This window comes from Panthera uncia (assembly GCF_023721935.1).
Source record: "Panthera uncia isolate 11264 chromosome B2 unlocalized genomic scaffold, Puncia_PCG_1.0 HiC_scaffold_24, whole genome shotgun sequence".
NCBI lineage: Eukaryota > Metazoa > Chordata > Mammalia > Carnivora > Felidae > Panthera > Panthera uncia.
In genome coordinates, this window is record NW_026057580.1 from 56,063,789 (window position 1) to 56,074,108 (window position 10,320).

The window sequence follows — 10,320 nt, forward strand, 5'->3', positions numbered from 1 at the left end:
TCATTTTAAAGAATGTCATGTAAGTGACAGGCTTAATGGATCATACCTTTGAAGTAATTATACTGCCAGGGCAGTTAAATATGATAATGTAACATTAGACTAAGGAAGCATAGTAATATTGGCATATTCTATACATTGTGAGTTCAAAAATTATCTTACTGCATAATACAGTAGTTTAAAATATCTTCTATTTTTCCAGAATAATGTTACATCTGACTTTTAAAAAAATACTAGCATGCTGTTCTGAGTACTCAAAGGAGCCATAATCATTCACTTTTAACAACAAGGTTAAAATTAAAGGTTTAACATTTTGCTTTTAATTTCTGCTTTATCGGTGAATAAGAACAATTAGCCCTGGAATGCCACTGGCTGAAAAAAATTAAATATTCTTGTACTGTTGTGTTTTTTTTAATGTGATATTTGAGCTAGTACCAGATACCTAATAAGTATATGTCACACCATATACTTCATGATCTTTATTCTTTCTGCTTAAATATTTTCATTAGTGAGCCTGAATAAAAGTTCCTGAAGATGTAAAATGGTTATTTTAAATTTGAGAGAGCCAACATAATTAAGTATTTAAGGACTACTTCTAGAGCTGAAAGTTATTGGATGTGATCCTTAATTCCTAATAAACAACTGTGAATTCTCTAGTTTTTAAAATTGAGATAATAATGGAGATTTTGAAAGTTCTTAAATCAAATGCCTAAGGCAATTGATGCCAAATATATATAGGAGTCAGTAAAGCCAGAAATGAACAAGGATGTGAAGAAGGAAACAAACTAGGTCAAAGACTTTAAGTAAAATGAAGAATGTGTTCGAAAAGTCTACACTATTCCCATGTGTTTTTCCTTTACTCACATTACTACCACACTCACAACACTTCTGACAACAGATGTCTGGGGGTTTTTCCCCATACCAAACAATTCTTTGTGATACCAGCTTAACACAATTCTGATACTGGCTTCCTAGAGAAGGTGTCAGATCCCACTGCTTATGGGTTCAGTCCCACAAGATTTCTCCCATCCCATTTCAGATGCCAGTCCCAAGTAGTAGGTCCCCAGATTATCCTGGAGGTTGGTTGGTGGTTCCCATGGCCTCCCGCTCCTTGGGTGTGATTGTTTGCTAGAACAGCTCACAAAATTCAAGGAAACATTTACTCGTGTTTACCAGCTTATTATATAATTAAGGATATGATAAAGAATGCAGGGGCGCCTGGGTGGCTTAGTCGGCTGAGCATCCGACTTTGGCTCAGGTCATGATCTCATGGTTCGTGAGTTCAAGGCCACATGGGGCTCTGTGCTGACAGCTCAGGGCCTGGAGCCTGCTTTGGATTCTGTGTCTCCCTCTGTCTCTGCTCCTCCCTTGCTCACACTCTGTCTCTCTCTCAAAAATAAAACAAAGATTAAAAAAAAAAAAAAAAGAATGCAGATGAACAGCCACATGAAGCAATGCATTGGTCAAGGTAGATAGAAAAATGCACAGAGCCTCCGTGTTCTCTCCGAATACACTGCTCTCTCAACTCCTGCATGTGTTCACCCACTTGGAAGCTCCCCAAACTCTGTACCTTTGGAGTGTTTATAAAGGCTGCATCACATAAGCATTGTGGTATTTAAATGGGGTGTCTCTCCCCCTAAAGTGTGGGGTAGTGATCTGGTGAAAGCCAATGGCGGGAGAGGTGAAACTATTCTCCTGAGGCACCTCATGAGAACAAAATATACAAAAGATATACCAATCACCTAGGAAATTCCGAGGGATTTAGAAGCTCTGTGGCAGGAACTACAGTCAAAGACAAAACATTAGAACAAAAGGTGTTCATAGTGTTCTTATCACTTAAGAAATTACAAGAGTTCTGGGGGTTCTATGCCAGGAACTGTGGCAGACAGATAGATATAGATATGGATATAGATATAAATATATTCTATTCTATTATTTCACAGGAAGCCAGTGGAAGGCTTTAAGCTGAAGAGTGAAATGATCTGGCTTACAATTTAAACACTCTGGCTTCTGGGAGACTGTAAGAGGCATAAAAATATAAGCAGGAAGAAGCTATTTTAATATTCCAGAAGAAAAATGACAATGACTTCATTTAAAAGTATCCTTGAAAATGAAGAGAAGTAGCCAATTACATATGTAAGTTAGAGACAGAGCCAGAATTTCCTGATGAATTGGATATATGTGTGAGAGAAAAGAGTGCAGTCTCTCAAATAGCCCAAGGTTGTAGCTTGAGCAACTAAAAGAATGAGGTTACCATCAAAGAAGATGGGAAAGGCAACTGATGGAACAGGATTGGTGGAAGATCAAGACTTCATTTTTTTAATGTTTATTTATTTATTGAAGTGGGGGCTAGAGGGGGAAGCAGAGGGAGAGAGAGAATCCCAAGCAATCTCCATACTGTCAGTGCAGAGCCCAATGCAGGACTCCATCTCATGAACTGTGAGATCATGACCTGAGCTGAAATCAAGTCGAGGCTTAACTGGCTGAGCCACTCAGGGTCCCCAGATCAAGATTTCATTTTTAAACATAATGCATTTGAGATATCTATGGGATATCCAAATGGAAAGATAAGGTAGGCAGTTTGAAATAGTCTAGAGTTCAGAGGTGAGGTCTGGTATAGATATATACATTTAGTAATTTTACATATATTTGTGGAACAAAACAACTTATGAAAACCAGGTACTAAGCTCTGGGACACTTGAATCTTGAGTGCTTAATAAAAATGGGTGTAGCCAAGAAAGGAGCAGAGAATAAATGGCTAGTAAGAAGAAGGAAACTTAGAGGAATGTAGTATTTTAATCCAAGAGTAGAAAGTTTTTGCTGGAGGGAGAAAGCAATTGATCATAAGTAAACTAAAAGTAAGATGAAGACAGAGAATTCATCGTTGGGTTTAGCAGATTGGAGAAGAATTTCATGAAGTAGTAGGGAAAATGCCTGAGTGGAATATATTTAATAGAAATAAATATAAGCAGAAGCAGTGAAGAAAATGAACATATAGAAAACTAGTTTGGAGAATATTACTGTGGAATACAAAAATGCAAAAGTAGTTGGCAGGGAAGAAGAGTCAAGAGAAGTTTGTTTGGTTGCTTGTTTTAAGATGGGAAACTTCTTTGCATTGTGATGGAAATATGTATATCCAATGGAATATTACCCAGCCATCAAAAAAGAATGAAATCTTGCCATTCTTAATGACATGGATGGAGCTAGAGTGTATTACACTAAGTGAAATAAGTCAATGAGAGAAAGACAAATACCATATGATTTCACCCATTTGTGGAATTTAAGAAACAAAACAGATGAACACAGGGGAAGAAAAAAAAGAGAGAGAGGGAAGCAAACCATGACAGACTCTTCACTATAGTGAACAAATTGAGGGTTGATAGAGGGAGGGGGGCAGGGAAAGGGCTAAATGTGTGATAGGTACTAAGGAGGGCATTTGTGATGAGCACTGGGTGTTATGTAAGTGACAACGCACTGAAGTCTATTTCTGAAACCACTATTACACTGTATGTTAACTAACATACACTGTATGTTAACTATTGAAATAAAAACTTGAAATAAATAAAAAAGAATTCAAACAAACAAAAAATAGTAAAGCTCATTATGGCAACAAGCAAGAAGGATACAAGGGTGTAGATGCTCCAATGTCTGAATAGAAGGTGATAGAAACCTGGTGACTTTCACTTTTATACATATGGTGTTTCATTTAATCCTAACAGTTCTTTGGGGTGGATGCTCTTGTTTTCCATGCCTTACAGATGAGAAATCCAACTCTTAGAGTCTAAGTAACTTGTCCAGGATCATACTGTTCATAAATGGTACCTGATTTTATTTCAGAGCTATTGTTCTTGACCACCATGCTATGTTGCCTCACATGATTGTTGGTAGGACACTTCTGGTCAGAGTGTTGACAGTTTTAAAGATATGACCTATGAGCTCTTTATCATGGGGAAATTAGTACCGAGACTTAGGAGGTTTTCAAGTTGTGACAAGTTCTCAAAGGGTCAGTCTGCAGGGTTTTTTAATTCATAAAGTGTCTTATTTAGTGGCACTTTTAAGAACATCACATACCATGATAGTTTCATCTCTAACAAAGATCATCAATAATAGATGCTCCATAAATATGCAAATATTTATGCTACAGATATTACAGGAAACAATACAAAGTGCATTCTTCACAAAGTTCACCTTTTATTTAGAGGAAATGGATAATAAACAAGTAAGCAAATTAATAAATAAGATAGTAGTCACTTCTCTGAAGTAAATAAGTAGGAAAATATGAGAGAGAGTCCCTGGGGAGGAGAGTACTACTTTCGACAGTGCCAATGTAGTTCCCTTTGTAAAGGTGGTATCTCAATTGTGATCTGAAGAATAAGAAGCAACTCCTCTGAAAAATGGAGAACATTCTAGGAAGTACAAAGCTGTTAGGAAGACAATAACTTGACACATTTAAGGAATAGTAAGAACAGTGTAGCTGAAATGTAGAGTGAAAGTGATATTGGTGGGAAATAAGGGTGGGAAAACTGACAGTGGCCAAATCTTACACCTATGATAAAAAGTTTGGATTTTTTTTTTAAATGGGGGCATTGGCAATCCATTGAAATGTTTTGAGAGAGAGGGATGATTTGATGTATGTGGTCATTAAGCTTGTTGCTCTTAAAATAAAAATTACCTTTTACTTTGGCCCTCACACGAACGCTGCCTACTTTTACACAGACTTGTATTAAAAAGGATGATTCTAGGCAGAACCAATATTTTTCTCATGGAGGGTTGAAACTTCTCCAGATACTTGGTTCAAATAGATGGCTAAGGCACCAGAATTTCCTCCTATATACTATAGAAACAGTTATTTGAATCTGAAAAATTTTCAAAACGTTCACCATCAGTCCATATACCAAAACAAAATATATTTCTAGAGTGCCTTCACTACACAACACATGTTATAGCCAAAAAAACTTGCCATTCTTCTGTCAGTCTCCTAGAAATGGCCACTGAGAGGGAAGTGTGTGCAGAGCTGTATTGGGGAGTGCTTGGGAACATCTATACAGGGGTGAGGGAAGCAATATTGGATGAAAGAAGATGGGGATCTGCCATACAACCCTTACAAGGGCCTCATGTGAGCCTAAGGAGGCCTGGAGATGGGATGGCCCTTCAGAGGGCCTACCTTGGCAAGGGGTCTGGGTCTTTGCACTCACCCCTTTAAAAGACAGTGATGTAGGAGCCAATTTGGAGGAGGCACTTAGCTACAGAGGGACTCAGTTGTGAGGTGCCAACAGCCAACAGGCCCAGCATTTAGGGAAATGAGTGAGTGCCAAAGTCCTAAAGGAAAGAGCTGAGTTGTCACACCGTGTTTACTACGGTGACCACCAAGTAGTGAGTAACTGATGGGTAAGTTAGTATTGCCCGTGGAAATTTTGATGAATGTATAGGAAATATGACCATGTCAATTCTAACTTCAAATTAAGCTACACTGATGGTTTTAGTTGCATTTCAAATTCACCCCCAGTTACGTATGGTAAAATAATTCCATTATCAAGGATAGGGTTATTTAAGGATTCAGTGAAATAGTATGAATAAAGTACTCAACAGAATGGCCACATAGTAAGTACTCAATACATGCAAGCTAAGTTAAATAAAGCGAACAAAATCATAGCTCTTAGAAAGTTACAATTTGACTTTTATCTCTCAAATTTTTATTTACTAAAAAAAGTGCATAATCATTTTAAATTTAGATAGTTTATTTCTCTCTTTAGATATCTTCTAATTGAAGAACTATTCTGAAATGAGCAGGCATTATAAATAGAAATTTTTTTCTCTCATATTCAAATCTCCTTTTTAATGCTGTGTGTTTACCAAATTTTTCTCCTTCATCTTTAAAAAATAGGGGCGCCTGGGTGGCTTAGTCGGTTGGGCGTCCGACTTCGGCTCAGGTCACGATCTCGCAGTCTGTGGGTTCGAGCCCCGCATCGGGCTCTGGGCTGATGGCTCAGAGCCTGGAGCCTGCTTCCGATTCTGTGTCTCCCTCTCTCTCTGCCCCTCCCCTGTTCATGCTCTGTCTCTCTCTGTCTCAAAAATAAATAAAACGTTAAAAAAATTTTTTTTTAAATATATGATTTTAATTGATTTGGGGAAATTCTAATTAACAGTTTTTATTGTGTTGGGAAAGAGAAATTAATTTCTTATGGTAATGATGAGTGAGAGGTTACGTTCTTTCTGCCAGCCAAATGAATTTGGAATAAAGTTGAGTGAGTGATTTTTTTCATTAGCCTGTGAAAAGGCTATTTATTTCTACATGTAATTATAAAACAAGTAAGTCTGACTTAATGAAATAAAACCAACCCTGAAAACAAATAGGACTCATTTGCAGTTTCAACTAAATTAGATACTGAAAAATGCTTGCATTCTGATGTGTTTGAAATGTCTGATGAAATTACAAATATAATATTTCAAAGAACAAGGATAAAAACTTTGATCAGAGAAAGAAATATATGTGCATAAATAACATCTCAAGAAGCTCAAAGTCACTTTGCCATTTTAAGCCTTCTCTTATTTATAAGTCAATGATGTGAAATAATGCAGGAAAATGAGTTTCCACCCAAATCTTACTAAGAGGCTAAGTTTCACAGGAATAACTGTAAGTAGTTTACAATGTGCACAGTAGGTCAAATTGATATTGTGATTCATGAGAGTTAAATGTTTTATTTGATAAATGCAGAAACCCAAGATTGCCTCTGGCAGAAGTTTAAAATAGGTTATAAATCCGATTTAATGTTAACAGCAGGGATTTATAACAATCATAAACTGAAAACAACCACGTTTTAATATGTTAGGATCATGAACTACATTGTATCAAAACCAAACTGTCCTTTTTTTTCCTTTAAAAAAGAATAGCCAATGAACTAGTAAAAAGAAGTTAAAATGGAGCAAAATCTCTTTCTTACACACACACAAACCTATACAGATATGCTATCAAATAGGAATAACGTAAGAAAATAATAATACTGTCACTTAGAATCATTGCCTTATATGTTGTACATAATGGCTTTCCTATGGTTTCTGCTGCAAGTTAATAAAAGTCCATAAAGTATGTAATAATGACAAAGAGCTACTGTCCTGGGATTAGAAAGAAATAAATTTTTCTAGCTCTCCATTCAGACAACACATTTGAAACCCGGGAGGATGGGACATTTGGGGATTGTGCTCTGAGTCAAGTAGAAACTCAGAGACAATTTTAGTTCTCTGTAAAACTCTCTCGCTTTCTTTAAGTTACCCATGGCCTTCATTTAGCATATAGATCAATTAACAGACTACTGTTTGGGGGACAATACATGGTTCGCTCCACTCATCCTGCTTTTTTCCTTCTTTCTTTCCCTAAATCCCCATTTAGTTTCAGTCCTTCTGAAAGTAGACTCTGAGACAACGAATTGACTACCAATAATTTTGAGGAACATCTCAATCCTAAGAAACAGAAGCAAAGAACAGGACAAGTGACAGGTGAAAGGTATAGAAGCTTTATCTCAGGATGCATTATCAAGTTGGCCACCAAACAGATGACTGGCACTCAAGCCCATGGCACATTCTGAAGAGTCTTATGAAATGTGTCAGAGCTGTTTGCCAGGGGATGTGAGACAAAAGCATTTGTCCATCAGTTCCTATCCCCATTTGGACAAAGCTTACTCCTCAGATATTAACTGCCCAGCACTTCTGAAACTTTACAGGTTCCTAAGAATATTCCACATTCAATGTGTCAGAGAAGTTTTTAGGCAATAAGTGGTTGGTATGCTACCCAAGGAAAGGAACTAGTGGGTTGCATCTGCCAGTGCTGGTGAAGGGCTGCATGGAGATGGTCACCGACTGCAGCAGAGGCAGGAGTGTGTGGCAGGACTCAGAGCTTGGTGAGGTGGGGTACTAGAGTGGTCTGAGACACCCATCTTCTTTCATGGTGTCTAGACCCTTTTAAGTTCCACATTTAGGGCTCATTCTTGTTGCCATTCCCTGTATCTCAATGTGATTTTATCTCAGTTGCGTGACCCTTATATTTCTGGATCCAGATAAAAACAAAATAGGAATATCTTTAACACTAAATACTTTAAATATCTAAATAGCAGGCTTAAAGACGGTCCATGCAGCAAAATTTTGCCCTCTACCTTACTCAAGGGCTCTCGTCAACTCAAGGGATGCCTATTCTTGGTTTTCCTCCATTCAGCTCAACCCTTAAATTAAGCAAGGAACCTGAAATTCCATCATGAGATCCTTCCCTGAAACACCTAGCAGAATAAAGAACTTTTCTAATACTTAGGACCATTTTGGGTTGAATATCATTTGACAATTCTAAAGGAAGAAAATATCTCCTCAAGTCATCAGTGTGAGCTAACTGAAATGAACGATTTCCTTTAATGTTTTCTTGGGAACTCTGCCATTTACCATCATATGCATTTTTATGTGTATTTTTTTTACTGCCAAAATGTTTGTTCCTGATTGTGTGTGGGTCTGAAAACAATTTGAAATCATTATTTGGTTTCTATATTTGGGAAACAACACTACATCACTGAGACATGTTCAATTTATTTTTTAATGTTTATTTTTGAGAGAGAGAGATTGAGAGAGCACATTGGAGGGGCAGAGAAAGAGAAAGGATCCTAAGCAAGGGCTTGATGCTGGGCTTGAATCCATGAACCATGAGATTATGACCTGAGCCAAAATCAAGAGTTGGCCGATTAACTGACTGAGCCACCCAGCTATCCCTAGACATGTTCAGTTTATTAACTCTTCAACCCCTGTCATCTTTTGCCCTCTTTCTTGAAAATTAGAGTCTCAACAGTGTGGGTTTCTGCATAGTAGTATCAGTGTTTAGAGATTGCTACCAAAGTCAACAATAAAGAGACAACATATGTTACTGGGAAAAAACAAAACAAAACTGGAAAGTCATTGGAAGTTTCAAGCTAAGAACTGACAACTAGCAGTTAAAAATCAGACTTAACTTCTTAAAGCAAGGATTAATTCTCTAAAATACATTGCTAAATGTGCCCAATCTGAGGAAGCTTCAATTACTTTGTTTTTATTTAACATACTTTTGTCAATATTAAGCAAGGTACTGTGGTTATTACTCCGGAAGCATTCCTCTTTTCTTTTCATAAAAACTTTTAAGAGGTAGAAAATTAAGGGAAAAATCACAATTCCATTGTCAACTGGCAAGTCTTCAACAAGCCTCAACATTCTGTATTTATTTTTTATTTTTATATTTTGAGAGAGAAAAAGCACGTGTGTGAATGTGAGCAAGGGAGGGGCTGAGGGAGAGGGCAAGAGAGAATCTTAAGCAGGCTCCACACCCAGCCAATGCTGGACTCAATCCCACAACCCTGAGATCATGTAAAGAGATTTTGGCTCTTTACATTTAACCTGAGCCAAAATCAAGACTTGGATGCTCTACCAACTGAGCCACCCAGGCGCCCCCAACAAGGCTCAAGATTCTTATTTTGGCAGTATCATTTGTCCATAGGATTGTCACTATAGAAGACAAAATAAATAAAGGGACACAATTCTCATTATTGAGAAAATAACTCTGTGCTCTGTAAAGATACAAGAGCCTTGCACAAACATTTACATACTCTATCATTGATGTGAAGTTTCCTAGTACCACTGAAAAATTAAAAAGAAATGTAAGAGCTGGAGTCAAAATAGAGGGTTTTATGGAATTGGAAGAAGACTTATAGAAAATGGGATATTTGAATTTAGATTGATGGAGAGGGGCAGGAAATTCATTCATTGTGAGGAATAATACATGCACAGTTTCACAAATCACACAGCATTCTGTCCAGCCACAATGACATTTTTCTATTTCCTTTAGTTTCTCTATGCTGCTTTTTCTCCAGATCATTGAGGAGCTGGCTCCCGCTTGCCATTCAAGTCTCCCCTTAAATATGTATCATTTGATTTACGTAGGCACTAGTCACTCTGTAGTACTGTATTTTATTTTCCTCAAACAACTTGCCTTAACTGTCTTATTTACTTGTCTATTCTATTGTCTGCCATCCCCCACTAAAAAGTTAACTGCATGAGAGAATAGAATTTGCCTATCTTCTTTAGCTATTTTATCAGTAGCAACTTGAACAACACTCATAATGAGGTAACAGATCATATGTATTGAATGAATTGATTAGTCAACCACATATAACCACATATAATCTTGCCTCTCTTAGTGTGAGATGGGATTTGGGCTGTCCTTCTCTCAAAGTCTTTGTGTTCACTAGAGGTTTCCTTGACTATGTTCTTGCTTCATTTAAAATCTATTCAATGAAAACAAAAGAAAAAAAATTGATGAAT